Source organism: Prinia subflava, chromosome 2 (genome assembly GCF_021018805.1).
Source record: "Prinia subflava isolate CZ2003 ecotype Zambia chromosome 2, Cam_Psub_1.2, whole genome shotgun sequence".
In the NCBI taxonomy this organism is placed as follows: Eukaryota; Metazoa; Chordata; class Aves; order Passeriformes; family Cisticolidae; genus Prinia; species Prinia subflava.
Genome location: NC_086248.1, coordinates 51,112,152 through 51,137,174, shown reverse-complemented (window position 1 = coordinate 51,137,174; position 25,023 = coordinate 51,112,152). Strand labels below are relative to the sequence as shown.

The 25,023-nt window shown below is 38.9% G+C and overlaps 1 long non-coding RNA gene across 1 annotated transcript in view; it reads left to right on the top strand.

Moving 5' to 3' along the window:
• The first annotated feature begins 156 nt into the window (after window positions 1-156).
• LOC134547731 (uncharacterized) overlaps window positions 157-25,023 on the top strand; it is an 87,794-nt gene continuing 62,927 nt past the window's right edge. The window contains exon 1 of the long non-coding RNA XR_010079580.1: window positions 157-400. This is a non-coding gene — a long non-coding RNA (uncharacterized LOC134547731). The remainder of the gene's footprint in view (window positions 401-25,023) is intronic.

Sequence of the window (25,023 nt, the reverse complement as noted above, 5' to 3'; positions counted from 1 at the left end):
CTCACGTGTCACAACAGCGCCGGCACGGGCGGGACGGGGCCAATAGGGGCGCGTCTCGCGGCGGTGGGCGGGGCCGCGTCGCGCGGGCGCACGTTCCCGGCGGGGCAGCGGCGCGTGGCGAGGGGCGGGGGCTCGGCTGAGGGAGGCGGGCGCGTGGGCGGGAACGCTCCCGCTCCAGCTCCCGGGGAAAGGCGGGCCAGTGCCCGGAGCGGGCCTTCTAAGGACTTATCCCAGCCTGGGCTTTCCGAACCGTCTGGGAGAAAGGTGAAGAACAGCTAGTCAGCTCAAAAACATGAGCACAACAGGAGTATCTAAGCCAACTCCCTCCAAAAGCATCTCAGGCAGACCCTAAGCAGGCCCCTCTGCAAGGCAACTTGTGTTTGGACTTCAGACCTGTCAGGTACTGAAACTGAAAAAAAACCCTGGGTATCTCAAGGAAAATAGCCTAATGAATAGTGAAATGGACTAATTTTATATATATATAAACCGTACCAAGTATTTTGCAAAACTTAATAACATATTAACTGCAAATAGTTTTTAAGAAGTTGTTCAGTGGAACTAAAATTAGTATTTTCACAACAAACCTTCATCAACTGGTAGTGTTACTAATATCTTTGTTGAAATTTCTCAAAGTCTCAATCTCAGTGAGTTTGATCTGCTTCAGTTTGCAGTGAAAATGAAGCATAATGGCACAGGGAAGATAACAGAAACTTTAGCGGGGTAGTCTCCAGGAAAATTAAGTTCAAAATTTCTGTTTCAAGCTGTATATCACACAGTTTCCCTTTCGTCACATCATTAGCAGCTTACCACAGCCCATAAGAAACCCTTTGACTGACATTCACTGGATCATTCCTGAGAGAAGTCACAGTTGCTAAATTTATGGCTCAGCTTTTCAGAGTCAGTGTTTGGAATGAGAAAACTCATATGAATGCCTTTTGAATTTAAACACAAATTTACCATAATTTTCCAAGTAGTATTTCATCCTGACATGAATGTGCAGCAAGGTCCCACCTTATTCCATTTATCTAGATGAAAATGCTACATAAGCAGAGCCAAGAATATGGTTGTGACTTAATGTGGACACAGTATTGCTCTGCTTCTTATGTTTCTTGTTTACAACTTCCATTTGAAAATAGGAGTTGATTTGCAGGCTTGTTGGTCAGTATTTCAAAAGGTCAACCCCTATATTGATGTCTTTGGCTGAGAAGTGGAACCACGCGCTTAGTTTTTTTCATTTCTCTGGTAGACTAAACATCACCATGGTGAAGAGGACTGCCATGTAACTTGATTTCCAGTGTCTTACGGTTGAGGAAAATCTTTTAACCTTTTTTTCTAAATCTCAGTTTAGGAAAAAAAATTCTTCTGAAGCCTAAAGGCTTAAGAACTGGAAGTTATTTATTTAATATTTACACTAACATAAAGGGTTAGCAATGTACAGCTCAAATAAGGCTGTACATTGGTATTTATTTTAGGTATTTATTTTATTGTCTTACAGAGTCTAAGCACAAGGTAATTGCTCATCCTTGTTCATAAAGCTTTTGGTTATATTGTTTTACAATCCAGCATTGCAAAACTCACCAGTTTTTAATCTGGGGCTATTTGCCTTCCCAGTATCTTCATAAGCAGTGCTGTAATCTTTTTCCACACTGCAGTAAAATTTTCCTCCACTTAGCTTGCAGAAATCTGGTAATTATCAGCTCTGAGACAGGTCAAGCTATTTAAATCTTCCCCAATGCAGCTCTCACCCTCTCCTCTCCAGAAAAACATAACACTTTAAAACTCTTGAGGTATTGTGAAATGTTGGGAATTCAGATTTCTTCTCATATCCCTGAACTAACCCCTCAAGCCCCAGCAGACTCTGTTCCTCCTGAGCCTCATTCCCCCTCCCGTGGGCCCAGAGTTCCCCCACATGTCAGAGCTCCAACTAAACCTAGTGCTCGGGGACTGAGGAGCACTGCCAACAGGAAACATCTCACTTCCAGCGCTTTTTTTCCACAGTTTTTGTGGAGAGGCTACATAGTTAGCAGCACCTCGAATCTGGGAAGGAGGCCAAAGAGTAAAGTTAGATAGCTGTTCATATCACTATCTGTTTATTTTGACATCCCATATGCCTAAAATTCACATCCATCACTGGTCTCTTCCTCTCACGCTTGAGCAGCAGGCAGCCCCACAGCACTCCTATACCCTCTTACGGGAGCTTTGGCCACTGCTAGTCTAGTTTTGATGTGCTTTAAGAAAAATAATTTGGGATGGGGACTCTGTTCCACAGCACATTTACAAGTAGGGGTCACAAAGCAGCCCTCATGTAACAATACTTTTCTGATAATGGACTTAACCTATCTTCTCTGACTTCCTATTTTCTTCCTCTACAATGGAATATGCAGCAGGGGTCAGCAGCCCTTCTTGTGCTGTTGGTCTGGCTCTCACAAGGCTGAAGTGCAATCTCTGAACTCCAGTTACAACAGACCCTGAGTAAAGCCTGAGTCAACTCCCCAAGGGATACCAGGCTGCAGATTATCCTTAAGGCGAACAGCATGAGGCAAAACAAGAAACTGAAAATGACAGGAGAGACAAAGACAGGGTGACAGATTTCAAGGCCTCTTCTTTTTGCAATCACTGTTTGTCCTGCCTGAAAGGCCAGCATTTGAAGGTTATCTTTACTGACTGATCCATATGAAAGTAAGACAAATCAGACGCTGAGCCTGCACAAATGTTACCCCCGAAAGAAGCACAGGCAGCCAGCCACAAGAAGGCTGTCCTGGATCAAACACTGCAGAGCACCTCAGCCAAAATTTGATGCAAGCCTTTGACCTTTAAAAAATTATTATACTGCTTAAATAACTGAAAGTGTTCCTAGAAGTCCCAGATCTGCACATATCTCCTCGAATCAAAAGTGGCCCTAAGAGGCCTAGCTTTAAATTAATCCTCCTTAAATCAAGGATGGTCTGAGATGTCTGTATTTGTGATGAAACTAGTTACAGTAGGCAAGGTAGATTTCTGAGAGCTTCTCTAGAGATTAATCTTCCAAAGTAATATCCATTCAGTTAGAGTTATGCTATCCTTATGCATCTGATTCAAGTACCATTCAGTGTTTTGGATGGCTAAGTAATATATTTTCCTTCTTATGCCCTGCAGGAAGAACAGATGGCACAGTCAGCACACCGGATATTGAATAGACAGCGATAAAACAAAGGCTGGCATCAAGTTTCAAAATTAAATTTTGATAACCGTTCCCCACAGTGTTTTTAAAATTAAGCTATGATAACTGAAACCAACTTCCATTCATGATCAATGGCTTTTCTTTCTTGAAAGGAAAATTCAGGCCTCCATTCATACTGACTATGAACCCTCCAAGATAGCTTGCTTTGCAAATAGCACAGAAGTGGTATCCATTTCTTACTTGCTTATGTGTGAGGAATACTTGAAACAGACTTTCCTCATTAGATGGGATCTTCCATACACCTTGAAAATGCTCAGTATTTCTTAAAACTGTTTTTTCATAATATGGGGAAAAGCTACAAACTTGGAAAAGGTATCTTTTAAAAAAGCATTGTTTAGTTGAGATAGCACTGAATTAAACTTGGTGTCCTTAAAAAAATTCCAGACTTAAAATGCTTGAAGCTGTGAAAAATCCCCAATCTTTAAAAAGGAGGCAAAATAATATCTGAGTTGAAACTCATTTCTTAACCTGGTAACAATGAGTTTAGGCCAGATTACCTGATTTTCAGGATTTTATACAAAATTAATCTTTGTATTGAAGCTTTTGAAAAGATAATAGATTTGGAAAAAAAGAGGGAAGGAGGTTTCAGAGGCAGTACACCTGGCAGAAAACTTTCTTGAAGTTTTAGAGCAGCTTGCTGTGACCATGTGTTGGTAATTATGCAAGTTCAATGGTAAGAAAAAAACACCAAGTATTTGTGCTCATTTGGTCATCCAAACTTAACACTGTTTTATTCTAAAATGAAAAATAGATACAAAAACCTGTTGGCGTAATTTTCTCTGCTTCAAAGAGGATTTTGTTACCTAGAAGTTCTGATCATTGTGACAATGAAGGGTTCATAAATCAGAGTAAAGCATGAAAAGCTAGTTTATAAATCACATACTATGTCCATATTTTACTTATTCTAAGGCCTCCATTTCATGCAATTTCGCAGTCCAAACATTAGGAATAAAATAACTGTTCTGTCAGCTCAGTTCCAGAGCGTGGCAAGGCTTTCTTCAAAGACCGATGTCCCTTGCACTGGTTTATTCTTATCGAAAACACAGTGGAAATTCTTGGCAAAGTACCAGTGAGCAACCTTAACCGTGTATTTGACACAGAAAAGCAACAATGTTCTGATTAAGTTTTAAAATTAATATTATTTTCAAGAATAAATTAGATTACATTTGTCTGTTCTCAAGGCCATTCAGAGATATGATTTGAACGGATAAAAAACACCTACTCTGTGGGTGTGAAGTCTGTCATATCATGTCTCCCTACACTAATCACCATTTAGAAACTCTCTTCAGCCTGTTTAAGCCATGAAATACTGAAACTGAAAACAAACCAAACAGGCTAATCTCAATCTAATTTACCTGAATCCAAATAGGTGGAACTGTAATATCCTATGTCTGTGCCTAACCTACTGTTCTCGTTGTTGGTTCAGGCTCCTGTAAGTTTTCATAAAAGAAAACAAAATTACTTGATTTTCAGAAACATGGCCCAAATGACTTGTTTCCCTGTATTGTCAGAGACACTAGAAAAAAACACAATGATTTACTGTAGTGTCCACAGGATTCTGCTATTTCCTTCCCCGTTTGGTTAAAGCTACTGCTGTAGCAGCCACGCACCACAGTTGAGTGGGCAGCTGGTGACTGAAATGCTGTAACTGCGATTGCAGCTGTCATCACCTTTGTTAAGTTGGTCAAATGTAATCAAGCCCTTATCGAATGTGCATCAATGTTGTCTTCCCGCTAGGCTGCTTATTCTTCCCCACACAAATTAGCCATTAAGTTGAGAATCCCCTGAAACTGGTAGTTTTCTTTATTATGCAAGTGCAAATACTCAACACAGACAGAGCATCTTGACTTCACAGTTCTGGCAGATTCTGTCCGTGGTTTGCACATATTTGGTGTCTTACCCTGGAATTTTAATGTAGTCTCAACATTTTGTCACTTCTTCCTCTCCCCTGCTCTAGATAAGAACTACAGTCATAGCCCAACAACACATCTTTTAGGGACATAACAAATAAATTAATACTCGTTTGACTACACACTCCTCATCATTAAGGCAAGTCCTCCCTTGCTAGGGTACAAGTGTCAGGTGCTCTGTTACAGCACCTGAAAGCCATGGAATTATGTTTGTAATCATAATTTGCTGTATGAGCAAAGCATCTGAAAATTAGAAAACCATGGAATCATTTAGGTTGGAAAAGACCTTTCAGATCTTCTAAGATCTCAAGCCCTGCCATCAACCAAACACTGCCAACTGCACCACTAAAACACATCCCTAAGCACCGGATCCACATGTCTTTAAAATATCTCCAGGAGTGGGGACTCCACCACATCCCTGGGCAGCCTGTTCCAGTGCTTGACCATCTTGTCGGTGAAGGAATTTTCCCTAATATCTGATCTAAACCTCCCTTAATGCAACTTTCTCTTGTTGCTTATTGCTTGGGAAAAGAGGTTGACCTCCACCTGGCTACACCCTCTGTCTTGGTTTCAGAGACGGGTGTCTGCTGGGGAGGGGCAGGGCCTCCCTAGAGATGGAGAATTCAAATCCCCTCCCTCCAAATTATTATAATTTAGAAAATTAAAGGGGCTTTCAGACAGAAGTACAGGGATAGGAATAACAGTTCTTTACTAGTATGTACAACAAGGCAAACAAACAACAACAACTACAGCACTAATAATAAACAGAACCAGGAACCTCGAGGGGCTTTGTTTCACAAAGCCCGGGGCAGTCTGATCCCCTGCGGGACTCCGAGAGCACCGAGCGGGAAGGGTGGAAAGTCCCGGGCTGGTGGATGAGATCAGGAGCTCTGTCGGTGGTGGCTGGAGCGGCAGGGATGTCCCGGCAGGGCAGTGCGGGGCCACAGAGGAGCAGAAAAGCCTCAAAGCAGCGGCGGCGGGACAGGGCCGGCCCGGCAGGGCAGGAGGAGGCGAGCTCAGAATTCCTGGGCACACGAGCAGATGATGGGAGATTTCCCAGCACCGGACGTGGTGGTGACAGTGACTCCTCCCGCAGCGAGCAACAGCCTGGCCATCCTCTCTCCAATACTGAGAGCAAGAGAGAGAGAACCTGCCCCCAGCCCTGTCCTTTACCTGCGCCAAAACTCACGGTATCTCCCCCCTCTGAGAGAAACTCCTCGAGACCCAAAGAAGTGCAGCCAGGTGCTACAGCTCCTCACTTTGGCCCCTTTGTTCTGCTTAAGTACCTACAAGTACCCAGTAGTTAGTTTCCTAGCAACTTAGGGGAAAAATTCTATAAGTAAAAAAGAAACAAATCTAACCCCCAACACTCTCCTTTCAGGCAGTTGCAGAGAATAATGAGGTCTCCCCTGAGTCTCCTTTTCTCCAGGCTAAACAACCTTATCTGCTTTTCATAAGACTTATTGCCTAGAGCATTCCAGTTCAGTTGCTCTTCTCAGGACACGATGCAGCACCTCAATATTTTCTTGTAGTGAGGGGCCTAGAACAGGACATAGGACTCAAGATGTGTCCTTATCAGTCCTAAGTACAGAGGGGCAGTCACTGCCCTGGTCTTGCTGGCCACATTATTTCTGATACAAGTGTGACATTACTGGCAAGTATTATGAATCAGAATCTGTATTCTAAAAGCTGTATCCTAAGTTCTTCTTTTACCCAGCCGGTAACACACACAGAGGACCACTAGGACATTCCACTTGCACATTTACTAGTTCTATTACTAAAGAAGTCCCATTAACATAATAATACTTTTTCTCCTAAAGAAACCAAGATTTTTCTCCGTGTTATTGTTAACTATTGTCCTTAACTAAGTGCTGATCCTTCACAGAGAGAATACTGCAAGAACCCTAAGGATATAAAAGGCTCAAGTTCGAAAACATTTTCTCCTCCCTCTGCCTCCGCTTACAATGCAGTGTTATTCAATGCTTTTCACTCCCTTACTGCTGTGCTACCTCCCACACTAGATTGCAATAACTCTTAGATCAAGGCAAATTGGATTAAAAACACACACACACAAAATGCTTTTGATGTCAATGCTTTAGACATCTCGGGGACAGTAAGCTTTTAACCTGTATCTGTTCTATAATCTAGTTCAAGTAATTCAGATCCAAAAGCAGTTTCAACATCCCAGCCAAAACAATGTTCTAGCACTGGAAGTGAAGAGCTAGGAAGATTGAGTTGGGGCACACTTGGGATTCTCTCCTCCCAGCAAAGGATTTATGAAGAGAGGTGAAGCACAATAAAAACAAGACAATTCTATTTTCAAGTACTTAGAGTACTGGAAAACAGATGCAGACTAAAGCAGATCTCAGGCTTAGTGACTTTATTATACAAACTAGTTCATTTTCACAACTCTTCACCAGACTATTCAAAATCCAGCTAGCTAAAAAAAAAAATAAATTCAAAAACAGTTGAAAATTTTATTATTACTGCTGTAAAAGCTGCATTTTAGAGATAACAGTGAAAATGATAGTATTAAATCTCACTTTCTGCATGCATTTCTGTTGAAGCCTGTAGGAGATATTGTGGAAGTAAAATGAAAGCATTGTTTCTGTAGTCATTTTAACACTACTCTGAAAGCAAAGTCAAGACTCAAATCTACTCAAACATGCAGCCATAGTAACCATCAACAAAATCTCAGGAAAGCTTTGTTTCATTATGCCTATAGACCTGAAATTTTAAATGAAATTTTAAAATTTCAATAAATACCAATAAAAAATTTGCTGGTAGATCTGTGGAGTTTCTTTGGAACAGGGGAAAAAAAATCTACGACCAGAGCAGTTTATGGCTAGTTGAAAAGGGTAAAATCACTCTGTTGTATATGCAGTTGCCATGTGGTCATGAAGTGCAGAGCTCCCCTTTGGAAAGCTACAAGGCAGCAAAGGCCACAAATACAACCTACAGGCTCTAACCACAGTTTGTACAGAATGACTTTCTATGAAGTATTTTCTTACTCTCACTGTGAGGAGGGGTGTTTCTACTTAACATCCGTAGGACAGTGCTACCAAAACCATCATGTCTGTGAGAGCAGTACCCCCTGCTCCTGACCCTACTTTATGTGGTTGGCATAACCAGTGCTGTTCTATAAGCCAAGCAGCTGCTCTCTGTAACTGAGTAGGTGATGTATTTGTTCACTTTACCTCATTATCAGGCCCCAAAGGTCCAGTGAACCAAGCAGACAAATAAAGAGATTTCTTCTTCCCCTCCCGACCTGCCTCAAGGTTGCTGGGCGCCAGGATAATCACTCCCTTCCCTGCCAGCCCTGGAGGCCCCAGGCACCCAGCCAGGGAGATGCTGTTGTTGACCCTGAGGGAAGCCTAACAGCACACAACGCTGTCTGTACCTTAGGTTGTGTTATAAGCTTGAGTTAAGGCACAGCTGTAATTGTAAGTTAGGTTGTACTGTAAATACTGTATTAGGCTACTTCTAAATTGGACTACCTTGATTCTGCTTCTAGAAATCCAGTGCCGTTCTAGCAATAAATTCTTTGATATACTAATTATAATAGGGTGCTAAGAAAATAAACCTTTAATTGTTACTACAGGTTATCATCATCATCATTCTGCCTAAGATTCCTAGAAGAGCCTTTCTGTCCTCTTAGCATTGGTTGACACAGGTGTAGATATCTCAGGACTGAACACATGAATTCAGTCTGTGTGTATGCCATATATATATAACTACCAAACAGTGGGAGTGCCCAGTTCTTAATGGAGTCCTCTCCGTCTAGACATCTTTCTTTCAAGGGGACCACTGACCAATCCTGTTCTGCAACTTCAGCACCTTGCCGCAAATGCCAGCGTAGGAAGGGAACAAAGCCTTAGAAGTCACCAGGGACACTGTTTCTGTTGTAACCCAGTCATCTCAGTTCCCATGGAAAATACTGTTTTCATTCTCAGTGTAGAATAAAACAAAGGACAACAAGACTTTCCTCTCTTCCCTGAAAAATGCAGGAGCACTCTGGAAAAGCTGCTGTCACCTCAGTAGTACACCAGTCCCCATCCTGCCCCAAGCTGCCAAATCAGTTATGGTAACAGCTGAGCTTTCCAGATTTAGGGAGTGTTAGTTGTAGGACTCCAGCTCCTGACTCATCCTCGCTGACAGGACAGCTGGAGAGGTTAAAGACATCTGACAAAGGCATTTTGAGTCACCCCACTATCTAAAGGATAAAATCAGTACGATTTGAATCAAGAGTCCAACCCTTTAAATACTCATTTGAGATAACTCATGTAAGCCATCATTGCTATACTTATTAACTAGCACAAAGGTTTAAAATAAAGAAAAGGAGAATAGAAGAAATTAATATATAAACAGTGAGGTAGGTGGACATGCTTTTTCAGAAAAGCTTGGTTAACCCACCAAGATTTGGATACTGACATGCAAGAAGTGACATATTATCCACAGATATTTAAGACTCATTTTCCTGAACATTCTTACAGAGAAGATCCAAATGTGGATGCAATTCTCATTTCAGTGTTGAAGGGTCCTAACATAGTGTCTGCTGTGGTGATCCAGTTGAAGTTGCATCAGTTCTGCTTGTTCCTTCTTTCTTGATGTAATCTAGGTTTGTGCCAGTGACACGGTGCTCTGCTCGTCCCTGAGGGGCTGTTGATGAAAACAATACCAGTGCAAAGCTGTTTATACTGACTCAAACATGTACAGAATTCTCACTTCAAAACCTTTTCTACCATGAGGGAAAAGGAACCATGTTAGAAGACACTGATACTAAATACATAAATATTACTGCATACGAGACTGTGGGCATATGCAGCTCTATTTAGATACTGATCTGGACCTGGTAAAGAATACAGAGATAGTGTATTGAATCAACTGCTTACTCAAGACTATTTTTTTAAAGCCATGCATTGTGTTGTCAGACAACACAAATTTAACTATGGTGTTACTGAAATCAGCATGTCATATACTGACAGCAAAAAAAAATTTTTTTAGGAAGAAAAAAATGTTTGCTTGCTCATAAATAGGTGAAGGACCAACTCTTAATTTATGGATTAAAAATTTATGGCAAGAGTCAGAGGCTGGCAAGCACTGTGTATGCCTGGCGAGTTCTGTTTGCTATTTTATCTCTTTTCTAAAGGGAAAGCTTCCTAGGGCAAGCTGTCAGAGCAATGGTAAAAATGGAAAGAGCCATTACATCCAGCCCTACCACCTGTTTTCTTTTTCCACTGTGGGATCACAAGATCTATGACTCTTGCTTAAAAGCAGTTTAAGTTCAAGGCTCCACCAGTGGAAGCATTACTCCAAACGTATGCTCAGAAATCCTAGGGAGCCTGCTGCAAAAATTGCAGTTTGTGAACTGCAGGCAGCTGTAAGTTGGTAGTATTTTTAGATCAATAATTACTGAGGTAAAGCAAGAAGTAACAACCTCTGCTGCTTTGTAAATATACAGTGCTTTATACCACAATGTCCCAAAATAATGATTTTGTTTTGGTTGAAGATTATCAAGTGAAAATCACCCACCTGTCAGAAAATATAACTTGCTAGCTGAACAGAAATACATCCTCTTTTAGGCTCCTTCATTTCCTAATGTCTTGGAAAACACATTCAGATTCTCCCATCTGAGATGTCTCACATCTGAGACAACACATTTCACACTGCCTGCCCTAATCACAAATAAACTTTTGCTCTTTGCTTTCCACAAAACACAAGTGATTTTGCCAGAAAAAAAAAATCCCCCAACTGTCACAAATGCTGATTTTAGATGAAAAGCTTCCAAATAAGATTTTCATTAAAAATAGAAGCTGCTCCATTTTGCAGTAGTAGTGGAATGTGTTTGGGCAAAGTACACCACAAAATTTTATGTTTGATTTTAGTTGTTAATGACTTAACAGTATCTTACCATCATCATTCAATGTACTCTAAAAACATTTATAGGCAGATGAACTGCAAGGAATGTGGCCAAGGAAAGCCAGCTCATGTTGTAGGGTGGAACAGATAGTTCTAGCATACTAAAAATAAAAAGAAAGCATTAACACACTGTGTGCTGTGCAACCCCAAATTATTTAGAAGTGTTCCAATAAAAGGTAACCATCACAAAAGTTCAGACCTACCAAAAAAAAAAAACCAAACCAAAAATGATTGAAGCCAGCCACATGCCTCATTACATAAAATAAGCAGAAGTTTTAACTAACAATTTAGTTTCTTTGATTTTATGAAAACTTTAGGATAACATTCATCCAGTCATAGAACTTTTCTTGATAGCATGAGTAGTAACCATGCCAGACAGGAGTTGAAATGCAAGTGATGAAGCAAATTTTGGGTTGTACACATCCCACAACTGTGTTTTTCTTAACTGATTGCCTTGTCTTGCACCTCAGTTGTAGTAACTTCTTATGCCATAAGTTCCATTATAAATCCTGTCTTCGTTTTTACTGTGCTGATGCACATTCTCTCTCAAACTGTATGAGCAAAGGCGTGAAAAAAGAAAGAGTTCTTCACTACATTTTCTTAAGCTTTTGTTCTGTTCTCTTGGAGTCAAAAACACGGTGGTCTGCCTATCAACTTATTTGGTCTTTTGCTTTCTAGCAAAGAAGTTAAAGCATGGTGTCAAAACAAGACACATTTGCTCAACAGCTTCTCAACACCAGCCCACTAGAAAACATAGAGGAAAATGCAATCCACTTTATCCATGTTTAAAAGCTTCATTAAATACCATTCTGCAAGATAACCTGATATCAGAAAAAAAATATGTCAAGGATTAAAACCCTCTTAAGCATACTCCAGAAAGGCAGCTTTAAACCAAATGATGTCCCATTCAGTTTTGTTGGATTTTGCCTGGCAGGTGTCAAGTATTACTGAGCTGTCTGAAAGAACTGCAGTTGATTCAAACATCAACAAAATCACAACTTCTTCGTGTTGTTCAAGAAGATTTATCTCATTAACATATCAGATGGTAGTTCCAGAGTCCACAATGTACGTTCATTCTGGCATATCCATATGCTGAATAGTACTCAAATTCCCTTGTAAGAGCCTAACTAGAATAGCTCTTCTTAACAGAGAAGCTGGACTAAAAACTGGCACTTGTACTCCTAGGGTAGAGAGCCAAAAAACCCCATTCCCACCTCAGACCAGCACTGAGCCCAAGCTGCCATTCTGAGGCCTTTGCTTTTGTACTTAGCACAACTCTACATTCAACAGCAAGAACTAAAATGCATCTGGCTCATGACTCACTTGGAGCAACTGTTTGACCACAACAATTTACAGTGACTGAACACTTTGTCCTCACCACTGCCTGCTTCTGCTTTAACTCCACTTACAACACAAACAGAAAACCCAAACAAACAAAAAACCCCCAAATTCACTTTTCAACTCATAATCTACCAAGTAAAAATGAATAATGCACTGAGAACTGGCAGGTCTGTAAGGAAAGAGTCTCCACAGAGACAGAGGAAAGGTTCCCTTTTCTCACTCTTGTTTGGTCATCACCTCTTTGGATCTTAATAGAACTTACAAAAGCTCCATTTCTTGTTCTTAACTCGTTAATAGAAGGGACAGGTAGGATTTTGGAGCAGCACACTATTTTCAGCCATCTCACTGCTCTTTTTCAATATTCAAACATATGTAATATCTACTGATCCTTCCCAACTCACCCTCCCACCCCACATAATACTCTTCCTTTGTCCTACTACTAATTTTGCCCTTTTTAGTTCAAAATCAGTTAACTCAAACCAGTGTGATTGCAAGCTAGAAAATGCTGCACCAGCTGTCATGAATCAGGGCAACTTCAGCCACAGCTGAAGGCAAACAGGATACAAGAAGGAAGGACATTAGCTCAACTTGGTTACAGAAGAGCTCTCTCCTCATTTTTGCACAATTCTAGACTTCAGGACCAGTCTTCTTCCTTGCTTAGCTAGATCTAAAAATTCTGGTATTGTTTTCCTCCTAAAATTAAATGCAGTGCTCTTACTCTTCAGCTTTTTTTTTCTGTGTTTGAGATGTGTCTGCTCCAACTCTTCATTAGTTAAGACCGCCAACTCCAGCTTCAACTTTTTCCGCTTCCTTTCCCTTTTTAATTCTGAAATTAAAAACAAACAAACAAACAAAACAAAACCAAAAAAAAAAACCCAAAAACCCACAAAACACCAAAAAAAACCAAAAAAACCACCCCAAAAACAAAACAAAAAACAAAACCAAAAACCAACCAAACAAAAAAACCCACCAAAACCAAAAAACAAACAAACAAAAAACCCAAAAAGCCCTCCACCAACCACCACCAAAAAAACCCCAAAAAACCCCATGCATCTCAGTGGTTGCTTTTAGGCAACAAACAAACAAACAAACAACCCCCCCCCAAACAGAAACAAACAAAAAATACCAGCCCCAAACTTTTTCCTATACCAGGGTGCAGTTTTCTTTGAAACAATTAAATCTTTATTCAGTGTAAAACAAAATAAAAATAAAATTCAGAACTGTATGGCCCTATTTAAGGGATTGCAAAGAATTATCCAAGTTTAGCTTCAATTATACAAGGGATGTGAGGAGGAGACTGCTACAGTCACAAATGGGAAATGACAGTATTGAATAACCTCTAAAATGGCCTTGCTTCAGCACTGCTTAGGGACAACAGAGGGTGTTTGTGGAATCACAGAATCAGCTAGATTGGAAAAGACTTAGGACATCATCAGGTCCAAAGTCTATCCATCAAGTCTGTGACCTAATACCAACTTACCAACTGGATCTTGGCACTAAGTGCCACATCCAGTCTTTTCTTAAACACTTTCTGGGACGGTGACTCTACCACCTTTCTGGCAGCCTATTCCAGTAGCAGGTTTGCTCTTAAGTGTAGGTATTACATGGCTTATGAGGGCTTTGAACTCCAGTCATTGATAACACAGATTTGTTGATCAACATGAACAAGGATCAAGAATGGACTTCCTAACACTGTATTTCCAAATTCAGAAATCTGATTAATTGAATTTGCCAAAATTCATTTTTCAGAGAAAAATAAATTTTCTGACATTTTGATCATCATCATTACATTTAACACAATAATTTTCTGTCTTCAGGGATGTTTAGTATTTTTACAAGAACTTTTGTGGCAAAATATCAACCTCAATATCCAACCTTAATATCCAAGCTTGGCCAGCAATAGTTCAATGTCTGTCATGGAAAGGAACATGGTCCTCTGATGACTGCAACTCTGAGGCCACCAATTAATTGTTCTGCTCTATCAGCAAGGCATACCATTTTTATACAGTCCCTCAAAACCCCTCTCGTCTCTGAAGGCTCCAAACCCCATTTCCATCAATATTTTAATTTATCTGAAGTTTAAAATAAATGAATCTTTTAAAATCTAGAAAATTGATCTTTTCTAATCCCAAAAAAAGGATCTGGCACTTGAAAATTCAATAGGGAAATGAATGCTCCAGGTGACAATCCAAAGAATGTGAAAAAAATATGTATTCATTTAATTTAAAATTTTACCCATGCTGGCTGAGTTATAGCCCCTTATAACTGGTATATAAAAGATTAAACTCAAGTTACATAACATCCTTCCTCAATATTTCAGATATTAAGTAGCATAGCAAGACTTTGTGTAGTATATCTTTCAGGAAGTGAATATTTTCCAAATGAGTCTAATAATAAAGCTAACTCCTCAATTTCCAAATATTGAGATTACTGTGCTAACAGTATAGTGCGACTACTAAAACATTTTTTAAACTTTGAGATTCTTTGTCTCAAGACTGAACAAGTGCCATTCCAACACTGCATGATATTAACTTGAATATTTTAAAATAAACATATTTTCAAAAAAAGAAAGTTAGAATGGCCATGTGTAGGTAGTAAGAATTACTGTCATATGTGGCATATTTTCACAATGTCTTGAAGAATATGCTTTTTTCAATCAGATGTTTGACTCTGAAACATACACGGCAGAGCACATGAGAACTGTTCCAGTTAGGCACCTAGTTTTTCCTTTTCAGTTAAACACCCCCACCCTTTAACACTGAGACTACCCAAAAATTGCACTGACAGTATGCAGAATGGAGTGGGAGCACTCTTACAAGGAGGTCACAAAAGTTACTTCATATTTTTTCAGTGTATACGCTCCTTGTTATTTTCATATTGAGTTATTTAGATCCCACATTGGCAATAAGGAAAACAAGCAAACTGCACAAACTCCATTAGCTGCATCAGTATTATTTTAAGTGATGATAATTATTACTAAGCTGAAAAGCTAATGAGAGTTAGAGTCTAGGGCCAAATGAAAAACCTCTAAGAAGAAGAATTCCTTTCTCTACATTCTTAGGAAGGATTGAGTAGAACTGACTCTGTATGAATTAACTACTGTGTTAATTGTAACATCTATCCATGAGCTACGTTCAGACTGAACTCGAGTGAGCTTGAGCCGTTACAGAACAATTTAGTGTTGAACATCTCCATCTACTCTAGAGAAGAGTTGTAAGTTCTTGGGGTTTGTGGTGGAACAATTACTGGCTAAGAATAAAAAAAAACCCGAACAAACATAAGAAATTTTATGGGAATAGAGGCAGTAGTTTTCAACTTCTGTTTCAAGTGTATGCATCATTAATTAATTTTGAGGGACCTGCAAAAGACATGTAGTAAAAACAAACCTAAATGTACTAATATTGCAAGTGCTGTATGTGTATGTTCTCACCTATCACTTTCATGACCAGTGACAGGCCTGAAGCTGTCAGTGTTAGGAGAGGCTTAGGCTGGATGTCAGGAAAAGGTTTTTTACCCAGAGGGTGGTTGGGCACTGGAACAGGCTCCCCAGAGGTGATCACAGCATCAGTCTGACAGAGTTCAAGAAATACTTGAACAACACTCTAGGACACATAGTGTGGCTCTTGGGGTTCCTGTGCAGGGCCAGGAGCGGGACTCAATGATCCTGATGGGTTCCTTCCAACTCAGCATATTCTGTGATTCTATGATTACAAATTTTCCAGAAGTTCCATTTAGAAGTAGGCTTGAAACAGATTTAGACATAGAATTCAAACACCACAATGTGTTATGTTAAAAAAACGGTTCTGAAAAAAGTGTCTCTCATTCACAAGCACTTGTGTAGAAGTATAAAATTTTAAAGTCACTCAAGTAGCTGTGAAGCAAATACACAATTTGTAACCAATGACATTTTCTTTATTACTCATCACCTTATGTATTTTGCAAAAGGACTAAAACCCTACTAGCCTCACATTTAGATCACTTGAACACCAAGAGATGAAATTTCCTAAACTGTATCTGGAAAAAGAGACTGAAATTCTAAGAGAAACCCATAGGAGATACTGTAGTAGAGACACAGATAATGCAGAACACCTGGCTCAAAAATTTTCAGGAAGTAAAAGTTTCACCATTGTTTTCATTTAACTGCTTTGTTTTGTTTTGTTTTGTTTTGTGTCAGGTCAAGAGTTAGACTACAAGATTGTAAGATGATATTTTTGGGGGAAGGGAGGGAATGTGAACTGGAGAACAGACCAGTTGCCACTCCAGTTAGTAAAAATAATTCTTCCTACATAGGGTGAACTCCAGATGTTCATTCATAATCAAGATAAGCAACATGTCAGTTATTGTTTGCAATTGTAAGACAAAAACCTAAGAACCATGAAGTGGCATTGACTATACTAAATTCCTCTATCCTAACATTAAGGATGCTGTAACTTCCAAACCAATAAAAGACAGGAATCAGAAGAGTACTGATACCCAGGTAAGGATAGGTAAGGTAAGGATAACCTACTAGCAACTGACCAAAATTCCTTTAAATATACAGTTTTGAAGAGCCGTAATAAAATCCGTAAGTGCTTAGAGAAGGCTACAGCTAGAGGTTTATAGATTATTTGCGAGAGTATTGTAATTTCAAAAACATTGAAAACACAGAGATCTGACTCCTTCAGATAATCAGTAGAAGACTTGAGGAGTTTTTGCACATTTTAATAGAAAAGTAAGTGCACACAGCTTATAAAGATGTATATGTTTGGGCATTACCACTATATTTTCTGCTCTAACAAAAATCAGGTTTCTCAATAACTAATTAGATCACAATCAAAAAACAAACAAACAAACAAAAAACCCTCTACATACTGAACAGCATTTAGCCTTAAATTGCCTGCAAAAAAAAAAATATTGCTAGAGAAACAGAGGTACTACAGGGATTGTTGACAGCATGAAAACTACCAGAGCAAAGGTGTCTTGCTGGCTCTCTCTGAATCATTTTAACTGCCTAGGCAGATATGTCATATTGATACTTCTTATATACAAACTCACACGTTTATAAGATAAGGAAAGACAGTAAATATTTCACCTAAAATACCTCAGAATAATCAGGTATAAGTAAAGAATTCTGAAGAGAAGCAACATAAATCCTCACAATATTTTACCAGTTTAAGCCAAAATTTGTCTTGGAAGTCCACACAGCTGGCAAACACAAGCAGACACCAGTATGCTCCTCAGTGTCAGAACTTAAGTAAACTGAACATAATCCCACAATTTTAAACTGTAGCAAGTTTTATGTTTTAGCATCCCTCTGGAGCCATGGTTACTGCCTCAACAGAGCTGTTGATGCATCATTTGTTTCTGCATTTAGATCAATAACTTCTTTTTGAAGGGCTCTTTTCCCCTTGAAAGTTCAAGCGAAATATTTCAGTAGATCTTAAAAAAGCCCAGCATTTACAGAAGAAAAGGTGAAGGGAAATTGGAATTTTGTAAGCAACACTAAACTCTTTAAAACAATCATTGAATGCTTCTGTAAAACCTTTTTACATGAAAACAGAGATCTGTGGAGATAAAACAGGGCGAGTAAAGAGACCGTTACTGACACATTCTAACACCTCATTAGTTAAACTGTTTTTGAGTGTAATCATTATCTCAAATAGGAAATAATCTTGCATAAAGTAGGTCTCATAAACAAGTTTCTAGTCTCCTTCACTCAGTAAATGAAAGGCAACAATAAATGTTGTCCCATGAAGCATTGTACTGCTCATGCACACAAATTAGTTTTAAAGCAAACATGACACCGTGATAGATTACACCTGCTTATACATGAAACATGGATAACCTTTAGGTTCCCAGAGTTGTAAATCTGGGTATCACTTACTAAAAACGTGCTCTAAATTGATGGTGAAACATGCCAGAGGCACTGCAAAACAAAATTTTCCGTTTCAATTTAGACACAATTTGTTTCCCAATTTACTTACAATTCACCTTGATTAAAGAAGGCTTTACACCTTGACTATAAAACCCCCTAGACCTGAAAAGAAAGGTGCATATGGCAAACAAAAGAGGAGGGAACTGGTGTGATTATATAGAAAAGCATGTTGCTCAGTCTTGATAATGGTTGCCATGTTGCTGTACATTTAGACCATGAAGGCTGCAAGTCAGGCAGTGTTTCTATGGAGAGGTAATTCCTTTTATTAGATAAACTAATATAACTGGAGAAAAGACCTGATGAGCATCTGGACACATAAGCCTTCTGAGGTCATCATGTGACCAAAAGCTTGTGTGTCACCCTGTCCCATTATAAGCCAGAATAATAAAAGGCAACTACCTCCCTCCACAAACCTCACCTGACAGGTATAATTTTACCACACTCAGTCTCTGCAAAGAGATGATAGTGAAAAATCAGGATACTGCTTTAGCAAGATTCAGGTACCTTCATAATGCAGAATCTCTTGACTGTTACAGCACTTCATCAAGACGTCATGCACAGCAAAAAATCTAGGCCAAACAAAAACAAGCCTTGATATATCAGAAAGCATTACATTTTTGGGAACTCCCTAGATTGAGAAAGCAGCACCCTTACACACTTAGGTTAATTTTGTAATGCAATTCTGTAGAAAAAGGCAGCAGGAAGAAATTGAATCCCTCAGGGCAGGGAAGAACTTCATTGTTGCAATGGTGTTTAATAAAAGAAATTCCTGTATTACTGGAGCTGTTTCTCTTAGAAAACAAGAAGCAACATAGGAGAGGAAGTTAGCCAATAGTCATCGTGAACAGATGAAAAGACATGATATTTACCTGAAGAAGCAGAAATTATGTACATCCAAGGTGTTGACACTGACTGGCTCCTGAATTAGCTTTAAAGATGACCTCTTCAGGGAAGTGTTCAAAAGCTGTGAAAAGGTCTCAATGAGGTCCCAGTCCTCAGCTGGCTCCTTGGCTTTGACCACTAGGGGTTCTCCAAGAAAACAAGTTGTACAAGAACATGCTAGGCAATTTAGATTCCCCGACTTTCTTTTACAATACAAGACTTAAAATTCTGCTTAAGAAATGCATTCTCATAAATCAGTTGCACATCAGACTTAACTGAGTAACTCTGCAACAGGCATAAGGCACTCCAGGCATGCTACGTTTCAGCCATCTTTAGGCATCTAAAAAGATGACACCCAAGCTAGTGAATCCAGATTCAGGGAGCCATGAACACCTAAAAACTAATTTATTGCATACTGGAAGAAGGTGATGTTAGAGATCTAATTTTCAAGTTGGAGTTCCTCAGTTTAGTAGTTAGATTATCTCTTGTCTACCCTGCTTGGTACATGGTCTCAAAGAAAATTATTACTAAGTTGGTTAGTATTGGGATCCTAAAGATGTTATTTAGGAACGTGGTTCAACATTGGTAAAAAAGGGAAGTGCTTTACATAAATATCTTGGTTTGCAGTGGCCCAGCCTATGAAATGCAGTACACAGCAAGCTGTAAGCTACCACATTTCATTAGCAGATCAGCCCAATCCCATTAAGCAGACCTCTGTGGCAACTAACAGATAGGCAGTTTTATAATGGGTTAGTTTTCCGCAGAAAATTTGGAATTACCGTTTCCCAGCAGCACCCAAACATACAAGGATTTTCACTGTTGAGGATGGTGGTGAGAGAAAAGAAAACAAGTAACCTCCCACCTATAAACCAAGGAAGAACACACATGCTCAGCTCTGATAAATATCATCTTTAGAAGGATTTAACATACTGTTTTAATGATCAAACTGTGGAATCCATTTCATCAAGCCTTCCCTGAACCTGATGAACTAACACCAGGTCAGTCTCCTCTAGATCACCCTTGCCAATTTGTATGCAAGGTAAAAGTCTCTAAAACAACTAAAATGGTTGTTGCCACTGCTTTTATTCAGTTTAAAGAGACAAAATAAATGCTTAACAACTTATTTTATTTGGTATCTCCCTCACATTCTCAAAAGGTTCATGGAAAGGAAAGCACGTATCTGTGGCCAGTATCCTGCACTGATTATCCTGACTAACAGCATTTTCAAAGTCAGGCCACTACTCTCTGTGTCTGAGCAGAGAATTCATTCCCTTCCCCCCATTATCAGGTCCCAAAGGTCCAGTGAACCAAACAGAGAAATCAAACAGATTTCTTTTTGCCCTCCTGACCTGCCGCAAGGTTACTGGGTGCTATAACAATCACTCCCTTCCCTGCCAGCCTAGAAGGCTCCAGGCTCCTGGCCAGGGAGGTGCTGTTGTTGACTCTGAAGGAAGCCTAACAACACACAGACCTGTGTAAAATCAGCAAGTGGAGAACTTAGACCCAGACTACCGCTGGACTTGTGAGACTCAACACCTCCCCATGACCAGGGATGCCTCCAGTGTTGGGGGTTTGAGGGACTCTCTTGTATTCTTGTATATGAATACAAGTCTAGATTATGATTGTTATATTGATACAGCAAACCACATATTAAGATCTGACTCGACCTACAGAGTGTCCAGGTGATTAGAAATTGTAAGATTAGTTGCATTGCAAGTGCTGTATTATGCAATTATAAATTGTACTACATTGATTCTCTTTCTAGAAATCCTGGGCCATAGTAATTGCAAATTCCGTTCTATACTAATCATAGGAGCCCGTGAAGAAAATAAACCTTTAATTTTAACTACAGGTTAGTGTCATCATTATTATGCCCAGGATACTTAAAAGAACCTGTCTGTCCCCTTTGTGTCATATGACAGAGCAGAAGGAAAATGAGCTTGAGGAACCAGAACAAACAAGCTTGTGCACTTCTAACATTCACATTAACTGAAATGAGGCCTTTAAATTCCAAAATAAGAGCACTGTTTATACAGCTCTGTAGACACAGCAGTTAGATTTGCATGAGTTGTCAGCACTTCAGGGTCAGACACAAATTGTACCTTCCGAGCAGTTTGTGCCTTTGAGTCTTTACATTTTTAACTGAAGATAATGTGTTAGGTGGTTCATCATGAAAAATTTTCTTGTACCACAGTGCTAACAGAGGACTACAGAAGCTGTAAGCCACACTGCGTGCAACCAGAACTTCATAGTATCAATACTGACACTCTCCAACAACACCCCTAAAGGCCTCTCATACCTTGTCAGGACAAGATGAATATGACTAACCAAGAGTCAAAGACTAGAAGATATCTGTATCTGGTCTGTGAGATGCCCTAAGACCAAGGAGATGTATAATATTTGAAACCAAGGAAAAAACTCAAGCTATTATTACCCAGAAGCTTAAATTGAAGTTACTTTTTATCTTTCACAGCAAATTTTTCCGACCGTTATTGAAAAAGGAGGTGTTACTGCTTTCCAGAACCATATTGTTGTTGCTTAGCAACCCCTCACTCATATTGTATAAATTATTGAAAATAATTTTAAAGGAAATGAAAAACAAACACAAAGTTTTTGGTAAATGGCATGGCTTTGTGTGCAAATGAAAAGGCAAAAGAAAACAGTTAAGACTTGCATTAGCAAGGAGAACATTACATTCAGCTGCCAAAACTGTACACAGATGTGGCCAGTTATGACCTTTTGTGAAAAAGCAAAAAAAAAAAAACCCTAACAAAGCAGACTGAAGTTTTTGCCCAGAATGGGACTAGGAGGTGGGGAGAGAGAGGAGAGAAAGAAATCTCTTTGGAATTTTAAGGTCCTTTTCAAATATTCTAAAGTCTAAATGATTATTGAGATATCCATATTTTGGCAAAGACCCAGACTGAAAAAACCCAAACACCTCCCACTCACCACAAAAACATGTCCCCACTAAATTCTTTGGCCTCTGTTCTTAGCTTCTGTGCAAAGATCAAAAAGGTCACAACTTTGGCCACATCTGTGTCTAGCCAGATTATCAGTCCAAGTAAACTGCATTATGGATCCTGATACTACTGAGGAACTACCTTAAACACAGTCTCTAATGCACAGAAGTTCTTCAGGATCAGACTAAATAACTCAGTGATTAGAAAAGAACAACACACCTTTCCTCCAGCCAAGGACCCCAAACTGAACAACTGAGGAACTGAAAAGGACAGAGTTCACAGCAAAGAAAACTTACAGAATATTATATGGGGGCAGAAAACAGTTAGAGGAGAAAGTTAACAAAGGAACTGAAAGATGAATGTATGACAATTGTACTCTACCAAAGTCAGGAGGACTTCTGTTCCATAATGTAGGCATGCACATGCATTCTTTTTTCTCTCCCAAAATCTTACTTTTTAGTAAGTACAAAGTTCTTTTCAATTTATTTTAAACTTATTATATCTGTCTCTGAACTCTGCCACTGAATTACCAAGAATAGCATATAATTTTTTTTTACCTGTTAAGCTAAGATGAAGGCACAAATTAAGGTCAGAAGTAGTTGAGTGACAAAAAAACGAGAAAAATCAACAACAATGAAAAAATAAAACCAACATCAAAACCCAAAGACAAAAACTTTTTTGCTATCTTAGGGTAAATAAAAATATTTATGAAGCTTGTAACAATATTTTGAACTGTTTTCTTGCATTCAGATGTGACAGACTGATTACTCAGACAATTTATACAAAAAAAAATCACAGCAGGTTCTTCAAATGTATCTATAAAATATTAGTAAATCGTTTTTGCTGTGTTGACTTGCAGCTTACATGTGTATGACATGCTCCTAAATTTGATGTAACTAACAAAGAGAAACTAGCTAGGAAAACTAAAGTGAAAAAACACTGTGAGAAGTTATAGCAAAAAGATGACGTTACAATCCTATAAGAGGAGAACATCAAAGTAGGAGCAGATTCGTCAGATCAGTAAGACAGACCTCATCGAATACAAAGTAACCTATAATACATTAATAAATTAGACTGTACACATGATGTCCTGTAAGTGGAAACACTGCATTTTTCTGCAGAAAAAATAAGAGGAACAGTCATTGAACTGACAGGTTAACAAAACAAGCTTTTAGACCAAAGCAAGTACTTTTTGTCTCAAGGGTCTGTAAGGCTTTAAGGCAAGCTTTAAGTAATGGGCTTTGAAGCTGTAAAGATTAATCCTGCCTATGCAACTAATAGTTGTCCTCTGTGCCTGGGTTCTGACATTGGACAAGACAATCAAGCAGATATATCTGTAGTAAATCTGATAGAAATGTGACTAAGACAAACCAATGTATTTTTAAGGCTATGGTAGCAGTCTTTTACAAACTCCAAAATGCCAGATTTCAGCATGTAGGAGCTTAAGTTCTGTACAGGAAAACAATCAGCACCAACTCAGAGGAACAGAGATGCAGAGTAATTAGTTCGGTGAAGGCTAACCTGTATGGAAGACAGAATAGAAGACATTTAGAAAATTTTTAGTAACTCTTCATTACTAGCAATTATTTGAAATAACCAAAGTAATGAAACATTTAAAATAATGCTAGCCAATTTTAAAAACTGAGCTAATGATGTAGTTTCATTCTTTTTCTGCACTTAGCAGAAAGCTTAGCATGACTTTCAAAACCTCATATTGCCTTTCCTGACAGTGGAATTGCTGAGCTAGTTATACAAATGCCCAGAATGGCACACTGCTAACCTAAGAACTTGGGCCTCATATTTGAGATCTGGTTTAATAAACATATTCTGTTTTCAGTCTTTGAGTCAAAAGAACAGGTTTGGGTTTGTACAGTTTATTTTCTTAAAAAAACCCAAACAACAAACCAATACGCAAACCAAAACAAAAAATAAAAAACACCATTCAATCCAGTAATCTGTCCATAAAATTGCTTCCAATTTTTCATTCCTATCTCTTGCCTTAGAAGACAAAAAGCAAACTAATTCTCATCTTTGCCATGTGGAGGTTAAATTACTAGACTGTACTTTCAGTCTTCTTGACATTATAACCCAATTCTAGATGATTACTCCCACTTTGATTTAGTACTCTGACTGAGAATGATAGTGTAGAAGCACTGAGTGCTTTGGCTTCTATCTTTTCACCTAAGAACACACAGAGTCCTTAGCTACTTTAGAAAACAGTAAGTTGTTTAAAAAGAATCATCAGTGTGACATCATTACTCAAACTGACCAAAAGGTAAGCAGTAGCCTCAAAAAAATACTGTAGTTTTGCCATATTAATTAATTTTGTTCTGTTAGTGCTCTTTGAAGAGCAGAATAAAGTTGACAAGAAATTTGGCATACATCTATCTTTGCCAAACAGTTTCTGTGAGCCTCAGTCAGAGTCACTAAGTCTTTACCAGGGACACTCTGTGATGCCTTGAAGTCACTGACATGATATGGACCAAGAAAAACATAGGCAAAGTATACCTGAGCCTTAAGGAAATGCTAAATGTGGCTATACATGGCAATAATCTCAGGGGGCTGAGCTTACTTAAAAGACAGATCTGAGCAGCTGTGTTCAAAATCTGGTATACTAAGACTGCAGTTTTAGTACAGTTTGTTAATTTGTTTAAAACAAAACCATTTGTGGGTTTTGGCTCTCATTGCTGTGGATGTTTTTCCATTCAAATTATATGAAAAGAAATCAGAAATAATTTTCCTTCTAGGTTTCTTTGTTTCAAGGAAGAAGATAAAAGCAAAGCAAGCAATCATTTTCTTTGTGATTAAGAGTATCGTATTTGATGAAGATGCTGGAGTATAGTTTTATGTATGAAAGAGCCCTCGAAACAACTGGCC